At 40.4% G+C, this 25,639-nt stretch overlaps 1 protein-coding gene across 1 annotated transcript in view; it reads left to right on the top strand.

Annotated features, from left to right (window-relative positions):
- Positions 1–25,639, top strand: part of FRMD4B (FERM domain containing 4B) — a 319,973-nt gene that overhangs the window by 95,437 nt on the left and 198,897 nt on the right. The window contains exon 2 of the mRNA XM_077858098.1: positions 4,174–4,300. The gene's annotated coding sequence lies outside the window, so the exon portion shown is untranslated. The remainder of the gene's footprint in view (positions 1–4,173; positions 4,301–25,639) is intronic.

A 25,639-nucleotide genomic window follows, 5' to 3' on the forward strand; every position in this document is an offset into this window, starting at 1 on the left:
TATTTATAATAGCCAAGGTATGGAAGCAACTCAAGTGCCCATCAATAGATGAATGGATAAAAAAGATGTGTGTGTGTGTGGTATATACAATAGAATATCACTCAGCCATAAAAAAATGACATTTCGCCATTTGCAACAACATGGATGGATCTAGAGGTTATAATGCTAAGTGAAAGAAGTCAAGTACCATATAATTTCACTCATATGTGGAATTTAAGAAACAAAACAAATTAACAAAGAAAAAAGAGATGAACCTAAAAATCCAACTCTAAATAGTTGCCTTTTTAGGTAATCATGATAGTTCCCAGAGGGCAGTTGAGTGTGTGTGTGTATGTGTGACAGAGATAAAGAGGATTAAGAGTACACCTGTAATGATCAGCACTGAGTAGCAGTATAGTATAGTATAGAATTGTTGAATCACACTATAGTGTACATGAAACCCATGTAATACAGTATGTTAATTATATGTGAGTTTTAAAAAAAAATGAAATGAGGCTTTTAGGCTGTTAGGGTGGCCCTAATCCAATCTGACTGGTGTCCTTATGAGAAGAGGACATCTAGACACAATAAGAGATGCCAGGGATGTACACACAGAGAAAAGACATGTGAAGATGCACAAGAGGTCAGCCACCTCTAAGTGAAGGAGAGAGTTCTCAGGACAAACCACCCTTGCTGCTACCTTCATCTTGGACTTCTAGCCTCCAGAACTGTGAAGGCTGTTCAAGCCACCCAGCATATGGCATTTGTTATGACAGTCTAAACAAACTGGTACAGAGGTGATCCTATCTCATCTGCCCTAACTTGCTGAGACCTTGAACTGCTTTGCTCACCCTCAAGTACTTAATATCACAAGTATTATCACAAGTATCCTTCACCGAATTTTATGGAGAAGTTGCATGATACGCTCTAATTACATTTGCATATTTGCATATGTTCAAAGATCGTAAAGACATATTCTTTATAACTGTTACCAGTTATTATTGAATATATTCCCATAATGCTTTTATATTAGTTTCCTTCCCTTCTTTTCTTGAGTCTCCTTTTAAATACTATCCATTCTGTTTCAGTTCCTGGGCTCTGGACTTTTCAAATAGATGCATATTTCCTGGGTTTATAGTTGCTATTCATCACAGGCAGGAAGTCAGTGTGTATCAGGACATGGAATCAAAGAACTTACTAGCTAGTTTAGAAAATGCTGCTATAAACATAGGGGTGCATGTTCCCTTTGAATTAGTGTTTTTATATTTTTGGATAAATACCCAGTAGTGTGATTGCTGGATCATAGAGTAGTACTATTTTTAACTTCTTTTTTTTTTAAGAGTTTATTTATTTATTCATCAGAAACACAGAGAGGCAGAGACATAGGCAGAGGCTCCATAGGGAGCCTGATGTGGAACTCTATCCCAGGACCTCAGGATCACAACTTGAGCCAAAGGCAGACACTCAACAACTGAGCCACCTAGCCACCCTATTTTTAACTTCTTGAAGAAACTCCATATTGTTTTCCACAGTGACTATACCAATTTGTGCTCCAAGGGTCCATTGATAGAGGAATGGTTAAAGATGTGGTGTGTGTGTAATGGAATATTATTCAGCCATAAAAAAGAATAAAATCTTGCCATTTACAAGGGCATGTATGGAGCCAGAGAGTATCATGCTAAGTGAAATAAGTCATTCAGAGAAAGACAAATACCATATGATCTCACTCATATGGGGAATTTAAGAAACAAAACAAATGAACAAAGGCAAAAAAGAGAGAAAGTCAAATCAAGAAATAGACTCTTAATGATAGAGAACAAATTGCTGGTTACCACAGGGGAAGTGGGTGGGGGTAAAGGGGAAGTAGGTGGTGGGGATGAAGGCGTGCAGTTGTTGTGATGAGCACCGGGTGACATATGGAAGTGTGGACACTATATTGTACACCTGAAACTAGTATTACCTGTATATGAACCATACAGGAATTAAAATTTAAAAAAGAAAAAACAAAAAAACAAATAAGTCACTAGCTATGTATCACCTCAGGCAAGGTATCATATTTCCCCAACTCAGATTCCTCATCTTCATCATATAATAATACCTATATGATCTTCAGAGTTCCTAGAAGCATCAGCTACAATATAAATGATGTGCCTCCCACACTGTATGGCTTATGGCAGGCACTCAATAAATAGTTGCCTTTCTAGGCAATCAGGAAATGTCTATTTCTCTTTTCTGCCCTTGTTGTTGTTGTTTTTTAAGATTTATTTATTTTAGAACAAGTGCAAGTGGGGGCAGGGGCAGAGGGAGAGAACCTTCAAGCAGACTCCCTGCTAAGTGTGGAGCCCAATCAGAGCTTGATCTCATGACTCTGAGATCATGACCTGAGCCAAAATCATGAGTCAGCCACCTAACTGACTGAATCACCCAGGCGCCCCTCTTTTTTCTGCACCTGTGATCTGAGCTTCCATCAGCTGTGTAGTCTTTGTTAAAACTAAAGAAGAGAATTAACTAGTTTCCGTATACGTGATGCGAGATACTGCTTGTTATATCATTAATTATAAGGCTTAACCCCTCAAGGAACTTGTGTCACTTGGTGGACACATGAAAGTTGTAGAAAGATGTTTTGATAAAGCAGAAAATATATGGAGTCATTGCAGTGCCAGTTCTCCTTGTGTATCCTTCTGCAAGTCACCGCCTCTCTCTCTGAACCTCATTTATCTTATCTGTAAAGTAAAAGCTGGGACTATACCATACCTCTAGTATATTTGGAATACCCAATTTTTATTTGGAAGCCAGGTTGACTAAGGAGATGACTGGATGTGAGAGGTCTTCATTCTGTTTGGTATACCCAAACCATCCCGCTAGTCCCATAGCTATACTCTATCAACATTAGATCCCACTATTTAAGTTTAATTTTGGTAGCATTTTAATGTTTAATTTAAAACACCTTACATAAATTAGCATCTTATTAGCTTTATTTTTTATTTTTATTTTTTAAAGATTTTATTTATTTATTCATGAGACATAGGCAGAGGGAGAAGCAAGCTCCCTGCGGGGATCCCGATGTGGGACTCCATCCCAGGACTCCAAGATCCCACCCTGAGCCAAAGGCAGACACTCAACCACTGAGCCACCCAGGCATCCCATCATCTTGTTAGCTTTAAGATTCAAAAATAAGTTAACTCTTTTGTTTCCTAAGACAAATCTATTTTTGTCCAAAAAGGATACTGAAAATATTGCCTGCAGGAAACTCCCAACCTATACCATGCTGTCATTGCCTTTGAGCTCTTTGAACATCTAGTTCCTGTTAGAAAAGATGGATGTGTCATATGGCATCAGTAAGGAGACAGAGGCAAAGGTGCTGATGCACAAATTGTACGAGTTCTTTCTGCTTCCTGCTGCCATCTTCCACTTCACACCTACATCCTTGTCCAGGGAGAGCTGAGGGGCAGGTGGAGTGAGGAGGTGCCATGGGGATGGTCCAACAGTTGATTTTTATTTACCCACATGGCAAAACAGTGAGTGCCACACCTGCTGCTTCTGCCCTCTTGTCCAGTTTTTACACACTGGTGTGTGTGAAACAGTTTGACCCATAGTTGACAAGGAGAAGCACACTTCTTGACTTCAGGAGAGCTTCTGAGGCATAGCTGTTTCCTTTTCTTTTATTGGAAAAATGACACAAATACATATAAATGAGCATCTTATGGCGCAACACACACACAAAATTTCATCAGTATTCATGACATGCATTTCCTCCTCTCCACAACTGACAGCTGTTAAAAATGAGATTTGGGAGAGCTATCCTGGTTCTAGTAATTCTGGAACATGGATTCTAAGGTGGGGTTTTATTGGTTTCTCCCACTTTCACAGCCCTGATTTTATGACTGACTGTAGATAAGTTTTAGCACTGCAGTCTCCCCTACAGAGACAGTGACACCACCTATTCAATGAAATGCATTATGCAAGAGCCCAAATCAGTACCAGATCTTTAGTTGCTGAGAATAGCCTCAATTTCATGTGTATTTGGAGATAGCTCTATTTTAAATCTCATTAGGTAAATTTCTAAAACTGTGATTAAACTGTAGCCACCCAAGGGAAAATTAGAAATAAATTAGAAGTGTTACTGACTTGAGATCTCTAATTCTTTCTTGTGTGCATACAGAAATTAAGGAGCTTCTCTTTTCTGTATTACAGGCTTGGATGAGAAATCCAGAAGAAAGAATGTGTGAAAGAAAAAGATGACATCTGTGCATGGCAAAATAAATCCAAAGATTATTACAATAAAAACAAACGGAGGTCAAGAGAACACTTACTAGTAAAGGTAAGTGGACATCCCTGTACATGGTGGGTTAGAACAGGAAAGTGAGTTTCTACATGTCGGTGTGTGAGTGTACATTGACCTGTCAAATGGAGAGAGGATAGGATAGGATAAGATACATGATATGATCTAACATCAAAATATTTGTGTTCTAGCAGTGAGGAAGAAAATACATGCAGTTAGCTCCCTACTCTCAAATAAAAGCCAACTGCCCAAAAGTTGAATAATAGACTTACCTTTTAATAAAGGGGTTCTCTTCTCAGACAGCAGAACAAACAGAAACAAAAATAAGTACTGTGCTAACTATGCTGTGCCGTTAACACATTTCCTACAGTATATTTCTAATATTTTATACACTCAGTTGTAAAATTACTATCTTTTTGTTCACAGTTGAACATTTGACCAGCTAAGCCCAGTGGGCAATTAAGCAAGCTAGTGGTTGATTATTTTCAGGCAGCTGGGCTTTGTACCTTTAGTATTAATACTTTGGAGGGTTCTGTCCCTTTTTCTACTACTTTTCATAATATAATAAGAGGGAAATGAAATATTTCATTACAGCAATGCTATGGAAACCAAACTTCCAGGCATGTAGGCAGTGCTACTGTACACTGTCTCAGGAGGTTTCTTCGTTAGCTGATCTCACAAGTCCATAGTTGACACACAAAGGTGATTTGAAGGATTTTGATGCAAAAGTATGAGTCGCGCACAAGTAGAATGTACAACAGCTAGGGACAGCATTTACACAGTCTCTCAAAATGCTTCCATGAGTGAAATAAACCATTGGATTGCTATGTCTGCATGCCATCCCCTGCTGGGGAGGACTGGCATCTAGAAGCCAAGGACATGGACTCAAGATTCTTGCTCTTCCACTGACCACTTCTGTGCTGTGTTCAAAATGATTAATCTTCCTTTGCCTCAGTTTTCTTGAGTAGATGAGGATGAGTAGATAAAATGAGTTACTAGATACAAAGCACTTGGAAGAATGGCGAGCACATAAAAGTGCTCAATAATTAGTAGCTGATTTTAACATTGAGTAAAGTATCCTTCAGGGATGGAAATTTCCGTTGTTTGTTTTTTGTGGAGTAGACACGTAGAGGAGCCTAAAAGATAGAGGAGGGTTGGAGGGGAATATGTTTAAACCTGGGCATATAGGCACTGTCCATACCACTACCACAGGAACCCGTGAGCCCTATACCACTACCAAAGGAAGCTACCTGGATCTCAGTGCATCTCCCAAACTCATAGTCATTAGGTACTTTGAGAAGAATTGGAGAATATGAACTTAAGTGATGTAGGATCATAAATTACCAATCAGGTCATCTCAGATTCTTGGCTGTAATCTGTAAGGCACAGTGTGATCTGGCTCTGGCCATTAATCTCTACCCTCTCCTGGTTAGTGTTCTCACTCATACCTTCTTCCTGTCCCTCTAAATCACATCAGCTCTTTTGCACACACTGTCTGCATGACATGCTACCCGTGAGCCTTTGCACCCACCACCCGCCCGAGCAGCCTGCATGCCCTCCTTCCCTACACTTGACCCATTTGCATGTTCCTTTCCGTCTGTCTCAGACCTATCTACTAAAGAGAACCCCTACCTCGTGACATCATCTCACAAAAATATCACCCCTACTGACATTCTTGTCAACAGTAACTGAGAGACGTTTTTGTCCATATTCTTGCAACAAGGAGCATCCAAAATTCTTTTCGTCCTTGCCAGTCTGCCAAGTGATGAGCTTGGCTGTTTAAAGTAGATAGAAGGGGGGCGCCTGGGTGGCTCAGTGGTTGAGTGTCTACCTTTAGCTCAGGTTGTGATTCCAGAGTCGTGAGATCAAGTCCCACATGAGGCTCCCTAAGGGGAGCCTGCTTCTCCCTCTGCCTATATCTCTGCCTATCTCTGTGTGTCTCTCATGAATAAATAAATAAAATCTTTAAAAAAAAAAGAAGTAGAAGAGAGGATGCACAGATTGGCAATGAAGGTAGCAGTTAACCATTCATTCATTCACTGTCAGAGCCTTTCCTATATGGCACCCATTCTTCGTGGAAGTGATTTTCTTTATTTGGTTCTTCAGTTATGTTTCCTACCTTCCGTCTGTAAGTTCTGCAAAGCCCAGGATGGTGTATTCATGGGAATATTCTGGGATCCTGGTCAGCAACTGCTATATGATGTACTTGGAAAACATTCTGGGAATCAAAGAATGAATGAGAGAGACAGGGTCCCTGATCTCGGAAGCACAGTTCTTGTCGTTGAGACAGATGATTGCTTGATAGGACTAGAGGTTCAGAATTAGAGCCAGGAGATAATTAATGGGTCTCACACGAAATTAGCCTCATGGAGACAGGAGCACGATTCTAAATGCTAACTGGTCAACACAAATAAGGGCTAACTTGAACGAGTATAGACAGTGATGCTGGGCAGGGAGTTTACCCTGCAGGTGCTGGATTGTGTGGAGGTGGGCAGGGTTTGAAGGTAGGTTTCAGAGCAGTGATCACTTACCAACCACTATGGAGAAAATTGTAGTATTTTAATATGGAGTGCAGCTGCATAAATGCATTGCTACTGAATATGAGCCCCGATGATAGTATATTTTGTTTAAATAAGCAAGTGCACCTGTCACACTGGCAAGGACAAAAGAATTCTAAATACACCTTGTGGGAAAGACATGGACAAAAAGGTTCTCATAGTCACTGTTGATGAGACTGTCAGTAGGAGCAATATTTTTGGAAGCTAACTTGGCAGTATTTATCAAAATGTTAAATGCACATTTCTGTTAACCAGATAATAGAACTTTATCTTCCAGACAAACTGGCACGAATATAAAATGCTGTAGGCACAAGTACAATCACTCTAGCATTTTTTAATAGCAAAAATACAGGAGCAGTTTATATGTCTATTAATAGAAGAGTAGGAAATAAGTGATGGCATTTTCATCCAATAGAACAGTGTGGCCCCTGAAATGTGTGAGGTGAAAGGGGAAATCCTGCCGAAATTATGTATATTAGGATCATGTTTGTTAAAAGCAAATGAACACAACCCAAGTGTCCATCAGCAGATGAATGGATAAGCAAAGTTAGGTCTTCAATGCAGTATTCTTCAGCCATAAAAATGAATGAATTTCTGATACATGCCACATGGATGAACCTTGAAAGCATTACGCTAAGTGACACAAAAGGACAAACATTCTGTGATTCAACTTATATGAGTTATCTGGAATAGGCAAATTCATAGAGCAAGTAGAGATTTTCAAGAGCTGGGACGAGGAAGAAAAGGGGGGTTGGTGATTAATGCTACTGTTTGTGGTGCCGAAAATGTTTTGGAAATGGTGGTGATTGGTTGCACAACATTATGAATATAATTAATGCCAATGAATTGTACATTTAAAGATGATGAAACTGGCACCCAAAATGATGAAAATGGCAGATTTATGTCACGTTTGTTTTATCAGAATTTTCTAAAACTTGAAAGAAAAAGCAAATGAACAAACCAAAAATAAAAGCAAGCACACATACACATGTGTGCCCACGGGCACCATATAGTCTGGAAAAATGCCTGCAGATTGTTGTCAGTGATTGTCCAAAAAATGAAATGAGGGACAGAGCAGGAGAGAGAAGAATTTTGTCCTATATACTTGTGCATGTTTTGCATTCTTTGCAGTCAGCGCATATTTTAATATTTTTTTTAAATTGAAGGGTTTTTTAAAAGTCATCCTGACCTGTAGTAAAACCCGGGAATTGGTACAGTTTTCTAGTTTGCAATCAAAACAATCCTGAAAGGTCTGTTTACAATTGAATGTGCTCACATCTAACATCCCTGTGCAGTGTTTAACCTAGAGTGCAAATTTAATTACAGGTTAAAACGCAAAATCCTTTTCCTTTTCTAGATGAAATTACATCTTGTAGAAAACAGCATCTTGATATAGAAAGAATTTGAACTTATCCCTCCCTCAGTGAAGACTCCTCTATCTAGTAATTTCCTGCAAAGCAAGATGCATTTGTAGTTTTATATCCCCTTGGCTGGTAAAGGATCTAAGGTGTGTTAACTATAGAAAGTGAGCCTCAATATCAGAACACCTAGAAATTTTTATGCATAAGCAGAGATTTTTTAAAACCCTAATAAAATTCTGCAAAAATAGCATCTTATTTGGTCACCCATTTTGCAAAATGTTTAGACCCTGTAACCTGATCATAAGTTTATATAACTAGAGAGAATGTTTGAAAGGTTGTGTACCTCAAGCTATTCATGTTGGTAGTCTCAAGAAGAGAATCTCACAGGATGGTGTCAGATGAGAGGAGATTCTTTATATACCTGTGCATTGTTTAATTGTTACAACTAAGGGCTTTTCTTAATAACTTCCTGAAGATACAACTGACCAGCAATAAACTGTACATATTCAAAGTTGTAAAATTTCAGAAGTGCTTGGTGGCTCATTTGGTGGAGCATGCAACTCTTGATCTTGGAGTCGTGAGTTGGAGCTCCAGGTTGAGTGTAGAGTTTACTTTAAAAAATAAAGTGCAAAACTTGAGAGAAGATGTTGTAACTATATGAGGAGAGAGATGTTAACTAGATTTATTGTGGTGATACTTTTACAATATGTTTATGTCAAATCACTATGCTGTACATCTTAAACTTATACAGAGCTTTGTGTCAATTATGTCTCAAGAAAACCAAAAAAAAGTACATATATACAATGGAATAATACTCAGCCATCAAAAAAGAATGAAATCCTGCCATTTACAATGACATGGCTGGAGCTAGAGTGTATTATGCTAGGTGAAAAAAATCGGTCAAAGAAAGATAAATACCATATGATTTCACTCATATATGGAATTTAAGAAACAAAACAGATGAACATAGGGAGAGGAAAAAAAAAGAGAGGGAGGCAAACCATAGGAAACTCTTAACTATAGAGAACAAACTGAAGGTTTGGAGATAGGTAGGTACGGGGATGGACTAGATGGGTGATGGGGATTAAGGAGGGCACTTGATATGATAAGCACTAGGTGTTACATGTAAGTGATGAATCACTAAAATCTACTCCTGAAACCAATATCACGAATATGCTAACTAGAATTTGCATAAATATTTGAAACAAACAAAAAAGAAAAAAAAAGACAAAGGGAGAGGTGGGAGAATGATGAACCTAACAAAATTTTTTCAAATAGGGATCCCTGGGTGGCGCAGCGGTTTGGCGCCTGCCTTTGGCCCAGGGCGCGATCCTGGAGACCTGGGATCGAATCCCACGTCAGGCTCCCGGTGCATGGAGCCTGCTTCTCCCTCTGCCTGTGTCTCTGCCTCTCTCTCTCTCTCTGTGACTATCATAAATAAATTTTAAAAAAATTTAAAAAAATTCTTTTTCAAATATAGTTAAGACAGAGCATCCTCTGAGAACTGTGTCTTGTTTTCTATTGCATGTTCAGCACTGTTTTGTCAATAAAATAAAGCAGCAGCTTAGAATGGAGAAGACAAAAAATAAAAAATTAAGAAATAAAATGGACAGTTTGATAAGTTTTGACACATGTATATACTCATGAAGCCATCACCATAATCGAGTTAATGAAAACATCCATCATTCCCAAGTCTCCTTATGTACTTTTATAATCCCTCCTTCCTACCTACCAACCCCCTCTCTTGCCCCAGGAAGCCACTGATCTTGTTTCTATCAGTGTATATTAATTTGTGTTTCCTACAATTTGATATGAATGAAATCCTACACTACAAATCCTTTTGTCTGGCATCTTTCACTCTGCATAATTACTTTGAGATTCATCCATGTTGTAGTATTATGGATACGTTTTTTTTTTCATATTTAGAAGCCAGTAAGTTTGTGTGCTTATTTTTTAGCTCTAGAATAATTTTTCTAGATGCCTGGAGAATGTGTAGCTTCTAAGCTTTGGATAAAACAATCTGGGTAAATTACATTTAAGGAAAATATAATAATTAATAAAAAGAAAACGCAAATAATTTAAGCATCTTCTCAAGCATGTAATAGACAATCATTAGGTGTGAGTAACCAGGTTTTAAATCAATACCTGGATGCTGGCTGACATTCAGAACACTAGACATTGAGAAATTTGATGTGTTTCTACTGGTACTTGAATTTCATACTGAAGCGTGATTAAAACAAACAGACCTGCTCTGGGCTCTGAAGTCTCACAAATTGATTGCTCTTATTTTTAAATTTTTTCTTATTTTTAGAATCGTTTCTTTATTTCAAAACTATTGCCTGATGATGGTTCTCAGGGGCTGGAAGGAAGGGGAAATGAGGAGTCACTGCTTAGTGGATACAGAGTGTCATTTTGTGATGATGAAAATGTTCTGGAGATGGATAGTGGTGATGATTGCCCAACAACATAAACGTGCCTTAATGCCACAGAACTGTGCACTGACAAATGGTTAGAACAATAAGTTTTATCGTTGTATGTTTTACTCCAACTTTCGAAACGTTAAGAAAAAAATTTTCCAGGTATTTCAAAATTAAAAAAAGATAATAGCTAAAACATCACCCTAATAATTTTAGTGATAGTCAGCCCAAGTTTCTTAATGGTCTTGTGGCCCAAACAAAAGAACAATATTTCTAGAGGAGGAAGAAATTATTTGCCTTTGAAATGATGCTTCATACTTCTGACTTTAGTAGTGGAAATTCAGAAACACAAATTACTAGCCAACTACCAGGCATTCTTTTAAGACTTTACATGCATTAACTCATTTAACCTTCAATGGAATTAGAACAGATGGTTATTTCCATTTCAGAGATGAGGAAGGACATTGAGAACAGAGAGGTTATGTAACATGCCCAGAGTTACACAGCGGGTGAGAGGCAGAGCTGATTGTCAAACACCAGAAATAGGGCTCCAAAGCCCACAGTGCTCTGAGCCACTACGTTTTCCCATCTACTAAACTATAAAGAGCTGGATATCAGGACAGCTGTCTGTATACTGTGTGACCATTTCTAGAATTTCTACTGGATAGTTATACCTGAAAAGCTTGAGAGCATTGATACTCTTCACTTTTCCTCAGCAAAAGCTTGTGACTTGAAATATGTAAATAATTTATCTCCCACTGGAAATTATCCTTTAACATTTACCCAGCTTTTTACTAATGCCAATCATGAAGGAAATGTAAGACAATGCTTTCCATAAAAATGCTTTCCAGAGAAAAGCTCTGGAAGGGAAATCTCCATATTGGAAGAAGACATGAGCTTATATTCTTTCCTTCCCCCAAGGTTCATGTCTCCCAAAATGTTAGGTTAATTGTAAACATAATCATGTCTGTGTTCAAATAAATTTAGGAAATGCTAAATTAAAAGGAGTTAGAATTTCTTTACTGCAGGACTTCTTATGGACTTAACATACTAATAAGTATTGTGAATTGCCAAGAAAGGAAAATGATAGGTATAACATATTAAATAATATATGAGTACTTATTATATAATATACAGCTGTTTCCCAGGGTTCTTTTACCACTACTTCTCCCATGGAAAATCATGAGCAGTGAGTGCTTCCTGGAACACTTTTCCGGCATCTTGGACTAGGGATTTTCCAAATTTACCACCAGGGGGCAGTTCCCCCCCATTTATATTCTGACAAACCTTAAAACTTATTTTCCCTCATCACACATGAGACAGGCTGACATTTTCCAAGCAGACTTTGCTAAAAACTTTCAAGGGTTGAAGAATAGAAATAAGAAAAATAAGAAACTCAGAAATAGCGATTCCCAAAGAAATAGCAAATCTGCCCAACTCTCCTGGGCCAATATGGAATACAAGTTCTCAGGCGTATTGCTTGCCCCTTCTCCCTCCTGTTTCTCACCCACTTGACTTTTCTGTCATTTTCACCCCACAAAAGCATCTATGGGCTTATCTTCTCACAACTGAGGATAAATCTCATAGACCCTTGTGTTTTCACAGCTCAAATTATTTTCTGATTTAAATGTCCCTGGTCTGCACTGTGACCTTTCCTCTCAGTCCTGGTTGGCAGTTCTGAGGTACTTCCGTGGTGATGGACAGATATGGCAGTTCTATGAACGTTCTAGTCATGACTAAATGTGCAGTAAATGGATCACCCTCAAGTCCCTTGCCAAGGCAGAGATTATTCATCAGCAAAGCATATTTTCTTTGTAGAACTCAGAACCAGTCTCATAGCCCTTCTTGACACTGGGCTCTGGGAAGGCATTATTACCAATGGGTTGCTATCAATTTGAGTAGGAAAATTCTCTCATTTAAGTCTAGGATATAAAGTCCACCCACCTCTGGAACCTCCTGTGGTGACTCTCTCAGATGAATGTAATCTCCAGTAATCTCTACCCAACACATACACACAGGTTTTTTTTTTTTTTTAAGATTTTATTTATTTATTCATGGTAGTCACACAGAGAGAGACAGAGAGGCAGAGACACAGGCAAAGGGAGAAGCAGGCTCCATGCACCGGGAGCCCGACGTGGGATTCGATCCCGGGTCTCCAGGATCGTGCCCCGGGCCAAAGGCAGGCGCCAAACCGCTGCGCCACCCAGCGATCCCACACACAGGTTTTTAAAACTCTGTTTTAGGTCCACAATAATGAACGTGTCTATTATAAATAAGCCCGTCTGAGCCTAATCCATACCTTATCTATAGAGCACTGTGCAAACACCACACCTTACTAGAAGAAGAGGGTTGTTATATCCCAGCATGTGCCAGAGGCTCCAAACTTGGCCCATTCTGTTGTTTAACTTCTGAGTGGTATTGATATCATGTGCTTTTATGCCCCATTTTGATTAGCATGTCCTTGGAGTTAACTGCCTTTGTAGGAGCTGCACAGGGAACAGCCTGTGTTCTTTGCCGAACTTCAGCAAGTGTCATAAAAAGGCCTAACCTGTTACGGTAGGCTTTGAAGCTAATTGCCATGTGACAGTTTTTTTTTTTCTTTTCTCATAATGCTGAAAGCTTATTTTAGCATTCATGAATAAGAGGAGCAGTACAGGGGCACCTGGGCGGCTCAGTCAGTTACGTGTCTGTCTTCAGCTGAGGTCATGTTCCCAGGGTCCTGGGACTGAGCTGCGCATCGGACCCCCTGATCTGAGGGGAGTCTGCTTGTCCCATTCCCCCTGCCACTCCCCCCAGCTCATACTCTGTCTCTGTCTCCTCTCTCCTGTGTCTCAAATGAATAAAATCTTAAAAAAACAAAAACAAAAACAAACAAACAAAAGGAACAGTACAGTGTAGTCACTAAGCTTGAACTCTGGGGTTAGATGGGGTTCCACTGTTGGCTGCACACTAAATTTCTTTAGAGCATTTGGTGAGTTACCACTTAACCCCTCCAAGCCTCCTGAACCATAAGGGAAATAACAATACCTATCGTGTTGTGATTCATTTATAAACTAAATGTTATTGTGCATCTAGTTTGTACCAAGTACCAGCAACAGGGAGTGGATGTAATGGAATGAGACCCGTAACTAACTCACCTATCACCAAAACGATATTATTGTCATTCCTCTTTTAAAGTCCTGAAGGCTGAAGCCCTCATGAAAGGTGGGGGCAAAAGGAGACCATGGCTCTTGAATTTGAAATGGATTGGACCTGCAGTTTAGGTGGTGGACCAGCAGAGTCAGTATTTAATTTTTAAAGTGTGGCCGCGGGGCGAACTTCCCCCAGTGGCCAGTGGGGTGTGCTGTGTGAACAGAGTAACTGCAGTACTGCCAACCGCTGGTTTCGGGAACAGGGTGATGCTTCCCCTAGGGAGAGTGGGGATCAAAAGGGTCAGTGGCAAGTTCAACTCTGAATCCTCTAGCTTCTGTTTCCTGTTGAATTTAACTCCAACCACAATGTAATGACAGCAGAATTGATTCACCTGTAGGAGACGTCCTCACTGACCAATAAGCTTTTGCAATGAAAGCCATGTGCTTGGGGAAGCATGAGGAGGAAGTGACACAGATGCATTGGGTAATTGTTAAGAAAGCACTAGGGGAATAGTGTAAACGAGAAGCTACCTGCTGGAGAGGGGCAATACCACTGCGGATAACCTGAAGACAAGGGAATCTTGGAAAGCATTAGCGCATCTGCCCCTGCCTACTGCTGGAAGTCACAGTCCGGCCTCGGCAGCCAAGTTCTAGTGACCACAAGGTGCACTCACTATGGGCAGCATCTATGACTTTTTTATATTGCTTTTGTTTGGTTTGTGATTTCGAACCTCACGTTCATTCTTTTTGGCCTTGCCTCTGGAACTCACCTTCAGAAATTGACCCAGTCCACCTGAGCAAATTTCAGATTCATCTTTGGGTTCTCAAAAGAGCTGGTTTTATTCCATTTTATTGCTAATTTAGCAATATTTTATTCCATTTAGCAATAATCACGCGTCGGATAAACCTCGCTGGCTACCATCCTGCCTCTGCACAAAGCCAAAAGAACTGTTCTTATTCCAAATATGAATCCATATTAGGATTCAAGGTAGTCAACGTATGTCCTATTTCATTTGTCTTATGAAAATATTTCAATTCAATGTCTTACGTCTCTGACCTTTTGATGAGAGAAATATCACATCTCGTTTGTTTACTGTTTATTCTGGATTATGGGTGAAGTCGAGGATTTTTCTTCTCTTTATTGGCCATTTATATATCTTAGGAAAATTGCCTATCCCTAGTCTTTTTCTATCGATTTGTTTATTACATTAGTAGATTAAGAAGGAAATCAGCGATTCAGGGATGACAGACCAAAGTGCATGCAATGGATCTTAGTAATACAGTCTCGATCACAAAGCCATTCCAAACAATTGGAGAAACTGAATTCTCAGACCCTGCCTAATCTTTATAGTTAGGTGTTGTGTCTTGCCGTCTCCCTCTTGGAGTCAGTCTGAAGCTCAGAGATGGCTGGTTCCTCTCTGTGAAGGGTGGATGGTCTCTGTGAGCCCTGTGACAGGTGGCAGAGTGCTGGGAGAGAGAATCTCTGCTGTCCATGCAGAGCCAGTAGAAGAGGTGGGGGTGCTGCTTGACAGTCCTCAAGAGAAGGCAGCAGGGACATTTGTCTGTGAAGGAGCAAGGCTCAACCTAAGAAGGGAAGATGCATAATTCCTCCATCAGCCTGGGCAGTGATTGAATTGTATTCATTTCTGTATCTTGCACTCTGGGCAAACTTTGATTGGGATGTTGGTGACTCCATCTGCCAAAATATCATTCAAGGTGTTGAGTCCTTTTACAGAGATGAGTTTTGTGATATAAAAACTATGGTATAATAACAAAGGTGCTTATTTATTAATGCAGTAAATAGCATGATCTGGTATATAATAATTTCAAACCAGTCAGGAGTGTGAACAAATATTTTGAGATCTAGGCAATTACAGGAATATGATAGAAGAATATCTGTGATTTCTATTGAGACTGAGTGACCTGTTCTGCTAGTATTTCTGTAGTTTGTTCCTTATATTCATAACTAAAGGAATGCTAATTTTTTTTATAAGTTAGTGAAAAAAAAAATTTAAAGATGTAATTTTTTACACTCATGCATGTTCCATCCTTGAAGTCCATACAAGTGTCCTCTAGGAGTCAGAAACCCCTGATGGAAGTCCTTTGGTCTCTGGCTGGTGGGGGCAGTGCTGACTACAAAGGGGCACGGAGGAATTTTTTGAAGTGATATAACTGTTGAATTTTGATTGTGATGGTGGTTAAATTACTCAAAAATGAGGAATTTCATGTATGAAAATTGGAACTGAAAAAAGGGAGGGAGGAAGAAAGGAAGACAGAAATGGAAAGAAAGATGAGTTATGAGTTGCATATTGCTGCTAACAGAAGCAGACCTTGTAAAAATTCCTTTTCTATTGGGGCTGAGTTTCTTCCACAATTATTACCCACTGCTTTCTGGAGAGTCGTTATAGTAGTAGTGGTCAGGGAAAAGGACTCTGGAGCAAGTCTCCCCAAGTTTAAATCCTGGCTCTGCCAGTTATTTGCTGTGACCTGGGGCAAGTCACAGGACATCTTTTTCTCAGTTTTATCATCTTAAAATGGAGATGGTGCCTACCTCATATGATTATTTGAGGATTAAATGGGTTAATACATTTAAAGTTGACTATTAGAATAGTGCCTGGCATATAGTAAGTACTCTAATGTCATCTAATATTTAGAAATGCTTGGGAAAGAAGCCAAGGTCATGATGAAGAGCTCAGTCAATGCCAGTGATGGTATCAGCAATCACAGAAAGACTGGTCAGGATAGTCATTAACAAAAAATAAATGTGTTTATGTGTCTGTAAGACACGTCAACATACTATTCTTCTAAATGAATTTGAAACTTTTTTTTTTTTTTTTTTGGCTCTGCCTGGATCTCACCTCTCAAATGTATCAACTCCCAACATCCTCTTCCTTTTCCAAATAACTTCCCCTGCTGGACCACCTCACATGATGTGTTTCCAGGGGACAAAGCCAGAGCCTTTTGTGCAACGTTTGCAAATGAAAATCACACCCATCATAAAGGAGCCAGGTCTCCTATAAAACCTGATTGACTTAACCATGAATACTTAGTTTGAGGTTATTAATTATGACTGATATTTAATATCATTCAGAGAATCTACAAAACTGTTGAATATTTACAACATGGCAAAATGTTCACCTGCCAAGTTTCCAACAGAATCCGTCTGGGGTCTTAGTCCTGGGGTGTTTTATTAGTGGGAGCACAGTTTGTGAGCTTTCAAATCATCTACAAGTGAAGAATTTATTGAAAATAAGTTTCTCTGCCATATACCAGGCAACAGCCCATTTATCTGGAGAACGAGAAACTAGGGAATCATGGAAACCTAAAATCTTTATTTAAATTCATTTCAACCTTCCTCAGTAAACCTTACAGGCAATTTATAAGGAAAGAGAACATATGGGATATCACAGCAACTTCTTTTTAATGTCAGTAAAAATATAGACAGTCAGTTCTCATTTTTTGGTGGTAGTTATGTTGTATAAAGTTGCCATGAGCACTGAATTAGCAAATGCTGAACCAGCTCCCAGGGGAGATACAGGTTAGGTTCTTTTGAATCTCTGGTCACAACATTCTAATTAACCAATTAATATATAACCTTGGCTTATGTGTGTTTCTGTTTAAAGACACTTCGTTGACTGTATATTGTGGGTCTTTTAACATTGAACTCATGGCCAACAGAACTGTAACTCATGCCTGAATGAAATTTATCCAGCACACCCATTTTCTCTATAAGGCACATCATTGCATTTTTCTTATTCTTAGGGACACTAACCGCATTTCAGTGCTATATTTTGGGACCATTTTATTTTATTTTATAGATTTTATTTATTCATTTGACACAAAGAGAGAGTACAAGCAGGGAGCAGCAGGAGGGGGAGAAGCAGGCTCCCTGCTAAGTGGGGAGCCCAATGCAGGGCTCGATCCCAGGACTCTGGGATCATGACCTGAGCTGAAGGCAGACACTCAACCCACTGAGCCACCCAGGTGCCCATGAGACCATTTTAAATAGCAAAGTCACCAATAAAAAGCAAAATAGGGAAAATACATTGTGCTAAAGAGACCATGAAAAGGATGGTATGTGCACTGAAATAAGAAGGCAGGATGTCATCCTTTTTGACCTTAGCTAGGGCCTTGCTCAAGGATTGACTCAAAGTTTTTACCCCTCTGTGCCTGAGAATGACTGTAATTACAATACAAGTTTGATTTTGGGCTAACAAGTACATTTTAGCACGTAGATGAATTTGCAAATATGGAATCCATGAACAATGGGGATCAATTTATAAATAAGAAAAAGAACAAAAAAAGAACCTAGGTGGTCTTTCCCTCCATTCCTAAATAGGTTTAGCTAAGTATAGAACTTACATTGGATAAATGCCCAGTGAATCATATACATGTGCCAGAGCACAACCCTCGCTGGCTTGAAGCCCACCGATCTCTCCACCAGAGGGCTGGCCGAACTTGGTGAGCGGTCAGCAAACCCCAGCCTGGGGACCAAATCTCTCATGCTGCCTGTTTTGGTATGGCCCTGAGCTAAGAAAGGGTTTTTTTCTCTCATATAAATGGATTGGGGAGGGAGGGAATCAAAGGAAGACTATTTCATGACCCTTGAAAATTTTATGAAATTTAAATGTTGGTGTCCAAGGGTGAAGTTCTGTTGGACACAGCCCATGCCTGTTTGTTTATGCACTGTCAGTGATTGCTTTCATGTAATGGGGCGGAGAAGCACAGTTGCCATGGAAACGATGGAGTCCACAAAGCTAAAAATGTTTACTATCTGGTCCTTTATAGAATAGGTTTAATGACCTGTGGTCTAAACCATTGCTAGTGGTCATAATGTAGGGTCTTGCACAGGCGATTAAAAGGTCGTGTGGGGGAGCCTGGGTGGCTCAGCTGGTTATCTATCTACCTTGGGCTCAGGTTATGATCTCTGGGTCCTGGGATCAAGCCCTGTATCAGGCTCCCCATTCAGTGAGGAATCTGCTTCTCCCTCTCCCTCTGCCTCTGCCTCTTCCTGCCCCTCCTGTTGTTTCTCTCTCTTACAAATAAATAAAATCTTTAAAAAGTAAAAGGAAGAAAGAAAAGCTCTGTGTGACAGTTAAACTTTAGCTAGCAGGGAAAGAGGTAAGTTTTAGGCAACAGAAAATAGGGCTTTCCCTTCCTCAACCCCACCTCCTCCTTTTCAGACAAGGTTAGGTTTCGAATTCTATTAATTAAGTAATTCAAGAATTTATTCACACATTGAAGCAGATTAGAAATTATCAGTTTGATTCGGTTAACAAATCTGTTGAAACCAATTTAAATGCAACTGGAGGAAATTCATCAAGGTGAAGAAAAAATGAAGACACCAACCTTTTTGTGTTGGGATTATGGAATAAAATTCCAGAAGTTTTGTTCCTTATCAATTGAGAAAGTATAGGGGTGCCCAGGTGGCTCAGTCACTTCAGTGTCTGACTCTTGATTTCTGCTCAGGTCATGATCTCGGGGTTGGGATCCAGCCCTGCATCAGACTCTGCGTTCAGCAAGGAAGTCTGCTTATCCCTCTCTCCCCCCACCTCCCCTTCCCCCCCACTCTCTCTCTTTAAAAAAAAAAAAAAAAAGGTAAAGTTCATTTTATTTATTTATTTTATTTTATTTTCAGTTTTAATAGCTGAAAGTTGCCTTAGAGATCATTAGACCAAGACTATCCTAGAGAATTTTCTGCATGGTTGGGCATGTCCTCAATCTGTGTTAGCCAGCATGGTAGCCACTAATACATGTGACTGTTGAGCATTTGAAATGGAGCTGGTAGGACTAAGGAGCTGAATTTTTAATTTTTGTTCAGTTGTAATTCAGTCAAAGTAGCCACACGCAAAACTATTATGTACCTTATGGAGTTAGGTTGTATTTAGAGTCAAAATGACAGACTAGTCAATAGGTTTGTCTTAAGTTTGCCTTGAATAGAGTTTTTAAGGAGTTTGGATTTGTTGCCAACATTTAAAGATTGGGAGATTTTATGTAAAGTCCCAAATTCGGGCTTCTTATGGGAAATTGATATATCTGGAGATACCACAGATGCCCCTTCTGGACGAGATATGGGCTCTCCAGTCCCCACTGCTCCCTATTGTCTTATACTCAGCATGCTGCATCCTTTTCATTGCCTCCTTAGTCTCTATTAGCATTTGAATGTGCAATTGCTAATCTAATTCAATCCCCAAATTTTCATATGGGAAACTAAAGCCCAGAGATAGTAAGTGCCTTACTCAAAGTTGCCTGGTAATTAATTAACAGCCCAACTAGCACACACAAGAATCCAGGTCCCTGGCCAGCACTTTCTCTTCTCCAGGGCCCTGACTGAAATCCCTGGGTGTGTATGGGCAGTGGGAGAGGTGGTACCGCCCAGTACCTGGGTGTGTCTTGCACTCATAAGCCTTATTCTTTCCTACTTCCAGGCCATGGAAAGGTTGGACATTGGGTGAACAAGGTCTCTGCTTTCCTCCCATCTGGGCTGACTCAGTGAGAGTCACAATGGGCAGTGAGGGCGTGGAAGGGATATTGACCTGAACTTTCCCTGGCTGTTTCCCTCTCTGACTTCCTGTCTCATTGTTTACCATTGACATTTCCAAAGTTGTCAATGGTGGCACATCTGAGAATCCACTGTTGGCTGTTTATCCTCCCTTGTATCTCTGCAGTTCCTCTGCTTATTTGTGTCCACCTTTCTTGTTCCAAAGGCCTTTTGACTTACCTCTGCAGCCCTAGTCAGTTAAATCTTGGGACAAAATACTTACTGAAATGCACAAAGAAAGCTTTTGAAATAGTCTTTCACAGAATGAGAGTTAAGTTTTGGGCATTTCTGTCTTCTCTCGTCCTGTTCAGGTCAAGGTTTAGTCAGAAAGAGGAGGTTTAGCTTAGTGACTTTGAGAACATATTCACCTAGATTTGAGTAGTTGCTCTGCCAGTTGCCAGATCAATGACCTTGGGGAAAAATCCCTTAATCTTCTGGGCCAGAATTTCCTCAAATGTCGAAGTATCTACTTCATAGGCTGTGGATGAGGAATAAGTCTGATAATGAATGTAAAGTAAAAATCATGGCACCTGCGACAATAATGAGTGCTCCATAGATAGGAAGGATGGAGCATTCGTTTCTACCATGTCTCTCTATGCATCTCACATTCTTTCTTTTGAGAGGGATCTTCCAGGTCTATCAGGCCACACCCATTCTGAAATCCTTCCCTGGGGTTACCTTGTTTATTAACTCAACAGATCAACTACATTGACCCAATTTTTTTTTTTTTTTTTTTACATTGACCCATTTTAACCCCAAACATCTCTTCCTACAGTGCATTCTCCAGGTTCTGCTCTGTGTACTCTGCATGGAAACTTCCATTTACTACTTGGTCCTTGACCTAAAAAGCCCTCTTTCCTCCTTTTTCCAAGTGTGGAACCAGCATTCATGTACTTCTGCCATCTTGCATGGTGGGGAATGGGCACCTGTGATTCTTGCCTGCCCAGGATTCAGTTTCTTTTCTTCTCAGAAGAGAACCCCACCCAATTAGCCTTTAGGCTTAGGTAAGGCTCCTCCCCCAACCTTTTCTGGTATGAAGTTTGGACATGTGACTTAGGTCTAGCCAATCAGAGCTAGAGAAGAGAACTGAATGACTCCTGGTGGAATTATTAGGAAACAAAATCTCTTTTTCCACAGGAGTTGCTAAACCAGCTAGATGTAAGCTTGATCCTGCTAGTGGCCAACTCTGGCTTCCCTGGGAAACAAGAGGGAGATCAACACTGAAGAGAGAAAACTGAGAGGCCAAAAGGGACAGAGTCCAGAGCATTAGTGCCTGAAGGTGGATACCCTTGAGCTTTGCCGATGTGTGAGCCAATAAACTCCTCCACATTCACCTTTATTGGACTTATTTATCCATGTTTGCTTTGATTGGTTTGAATTGGAATTCAATCTCTGTAACTAAAAGAGTTCTGCTTAAACTCTGCCCTTTCTAAATTTCACCCCAAATCTGTCTCCCAGTATATTTCCAGTTACTATAAATCCATTTGCTGGCTCTGAATGACCTCATGTCTGCTGCATGCATTTTCTCCCAGTGTACTTTGCTATCTGGGCATACTTGGAATCAAATGTATTAGTTTTCTCTTGCTACATGATGAATTACCACAAAGTTGGTGCCTTCAACAACACATACATATATTATCTCACAGTCTCTGTGGATCAGGAGTCTCGGCACAACTTCAGTGGGTCCTCTGCTCAGGGTCTCCCCAGGCTGATACTAAGGTGTTGGCTGGGACTGTGATCTCATCTGAGATTCAGGCTCTCTTCCAGGATCACTGACTGTGGGCAGAATTCAGCTCATTAGAGTTGGAGGAGTGAGGCCCTCAGCTCCTGGAGGACACCTGCAGTTCCTTGCTATGTGCCCCACCCACTACCAACATGGCAGTTTGTGTCTTCAAAGATACCAGAAAATCATCTTTCTCGCCAATTTGCTAATAAGGTAGAGTAATAATAGCCAGTGACAATCTGTCACCTTTGGCATATAAAGTAATCTAATGAAAGGAGTGACAGCCCATCACCTTTTCCATATTCTCCCAGCTGAAAGCAAGTTTACAGGCCTTAGCTACACTTAATGGAAGGAGATTACATAGGGCATAACACCAGGGTATGGAAATCATGGGGACCACATTAGAATTTTATCTACCACCCCAACTTTACCTCCCACCAAAAGATCTAAACCCAGTTCAGAGCAGTAACATACATTGATGAGTCAATTTGTTCTGCATACATGTAGATTTTTAGTAAATAAGTGTTATTAGGTATAATGTGTGTGTGCACAACATGTGGGTGTGTGCATTTTAGGACTGAAAAAGATAGCTTCAGTAGGCTGAGTAATGCCCCTCAAAAATATCAGATCCTAGTCTCTAGAATCTGTAAATGTTATCTTATATGGCAAACACTGGGGAGATGTGATTAAGTTGAGGTTCTTGAGATAGGGGGATTATCCTAGATCCTCTGGGTGGGCCCTACATGCCATCACAGGTGTCCTTAGAGAGAGGCAGAGGGAGATGAGAGAGACGCAGAAGAGAGAGAACAATGTGAAGACAGAGGTGGACACTGGAGCAACGTGGCCACAAGTCAAGAAAAAATGGCAAGCACCAGAAGCTGGAAGATGCAAGAGTGGATTCTATCCTAGAGCCTCTGCAGAGAGTGTGGCCCTGCTGACACCTTAATTTGAGGTCAGACAAACTAAATTTGAACTTCTGACTTCCTGAACTGTGAGAGAAGAAATCTCTGCTGTGTTAAGCTGTGTGTTCTATGGTAATGTGCTACTACAGCCACAGGAGATGAATATAATGGCCATAGTGACTGATTAAGAGTCAGGTTTTAGTTGAAGTTTTGGAGCCTATAGACAATTTGGCCAAATTTCAGCCTAATTTTGGAAGTAATGTTTTTCCCAGCAAGGTCGTTAGAGCAACGGCTTTGCAATCTTTAGAGATTCTTATTTAGAAATGGGTTACTCAGAACCACCTGCTCAACAGGGCCAATTATTAAGGGCAAGACCACAGGTTTGGCCTCAAGCCACTTGGTACTACTTGATGGCCAAAGCAAAAAGTGGTCTCTCAACCTAAAACTTTTCATATTTGATCTTTCTAATCTTTCTTTCTTACTTTATTCAGCAAGAGTCTAAATTTTCCCTTGGGTAGGTGATTAAGTCCACAGGCACTGCCATCTTTTATCTGGTCTTTACTGTGTCAACCAGATTCCTTGAGTATTTTTTCATTCAGCAAATAGTTCTTGTGTCCCTGACATATGCCATGAGGGATGGAGACATAATAACAACCAAAAACACACAGTGTTTCCTGCTCTCAAAAAACACAGCTCCATGAAAAGACAAAAATTAAATAGTCCCACGAATAAATGTGTAATTGCAGACTTCGGTAAGTCTGAAGAAAATATACATGTTTTTTTTTTTAAAGATTTTATTTATTTATTCATGAGAGACACACACAGAGAGAGAGAGGCAGAGACACAGGCAGAGGGAGAAGCAGGCTCCATGGATCACGCCCTGGGCCAAAGGCGGTGCTAAACTGCTGAGCCACCCGGGCTGCCAAGATACTTGTTTTGAGGAGGTTATTTAGCATAAGAATTGTGCCTCGTCTGGGAGAATCATGGATGAATTTCTCCTGGATGTGACTTTTCAATTAGGAGCTAAAAGTGAGTAGATTTCAACCAGGAGAAGGGGAAGAGGCCAAGGTTCCTTATGGAGGCAACAACGTACAACAGCCATGGGACCAGGAGGTACGGGGCATTTGAAGGCTGAGAGGGAAGTGGGGAAGTTGAGCGAGGTAGGACTGAAGAGGGGAGCAGGGTCTGACCATGGTCACAGAAGACTCTCGAAGGAAGGCCGAGCACATACAGCTGAAATGAAAACAATGGGGGACATAAATCTCCCCAATCTACTACATCCTGTGACCCTGCTTCTGTTTGGAAGCAGTGGCCCAGCCTCAAGAAACTAGTATGGGGCTTTCTCTACATTCACTTGAGTGATTTACTCATAGCATTGTCTGTTCACAAAATAGACATGTCTCATATTTCTTTCTTCTCACTGGGCAGTAGTCAAGGCCTTAAGAGGCTGGGAGCTGTGGATCTCAGCCTCAGTAATAGTGAAGATTAGAGAGAGCCCCGTGCACATCCTTGGAGGACAACACAGCTGCCTGCAGAAGGCCAGCGAACACCTGTGATGATGTTGAAATGCAGTCCCGTGAAATGTGCTGCACATCAAACCCACTTTAATGGCAGTGCCAACCTGCAGCAACAAACAATGTCTATTGATTCAACCCTGTTGGAGACCTAAGATTACCATTGACTTTTTCTGCCCACGGACCACTGGACTTTCAATGAAGTAACACCTTCTAATTAAAAAGGAAACATATTTTTCCTTGCTAAAGGCAGAATCATCTATTTTCTAAGATACATGGTTCCCTGCCACATAATATAAATTCCTTAGAGGGGAGGGGACATTCTTTGTGCTACCCATCTGCCCCATGGGCAGTTTTTTTTTTTAAGATTTTATTCATTCATTCTTGAGAGATACAGAGAGCGAGAGGTAGAGACACAGGCAGAGGGAGAAGCAGGCTCCATGCAGGGAACCCAACGCAGGACTCGATCCCGGGTCTCCAGGATCAGGCCCTGGGCTGAAGGCAGGCGCAAAACCGCTGAGCCACCCAGGGATCCCACCCATGGGCAGTTTTATTCTAGGGTTTGTCTCTCTATTGTTAAAGCAGTGCATGATTTCCTTCTGACTGAGGTCTTTTGAGGAGAGTATTATGTATTTTATACAAGAAGAACTCCTGGTTCTATTCAGATATGCATCTATTACCTGGAACCACCTTTCTCTTTTAGATCCCCTCTCTATGTGAATGAAATATTGCTGCGGGATAATTTCTTGTCTCCCTGTGGATGTAGGAGCATCCATGTCATGAGAAACAGTTGAAACTATTCCATATGTATACCTCTCCCCAGGCCAACATCAACCTTATAGAAAAGAAACAAATTCAGTGTAATGAAAATCCCAACAAAATAGGCAGGGTCCAGAAATTCCAGAAGGCTTCCAATTTCCCAAGGAAGGAGGATGGCATTAGTATAAACAGGAGAAATTAAGCAAACAGAACTTGTTCTCCACTTTTCCCCCCCTTTACATCTCTGAGAAATAACTAAGTGCAGTTGGTACTATTTTCTTCCTGTTGTCCTTAACTGTGCAATTCACAGCAGATGAGATGCAGGGTTTTATTGTCTTTTTTCTGCTGCTTCTCAAAATGCTGCCTGTCTTTGGGATGCATGGTGAAGTCATCACATTCCCTTGAGATTACTGAGGCAATCAAGGCAAACTCTAAAGCTAGTGAAAGAGAAGAGGAGGGGAAATCTTGATAT

The sequence above is a fragment of the Canis aureus genome, chromosome 19 (assembly GCF_053574225.1).
Source record: "Canis aureus isolate CA01 chromosome 19, VMU_Caureus_v.1.0, whole genome shotgun sequence".
NCBI lineage: Eukaryota > Metazoa > Chordata > Mammalia > Carnivora > Canidae > Canis > Canis aureus.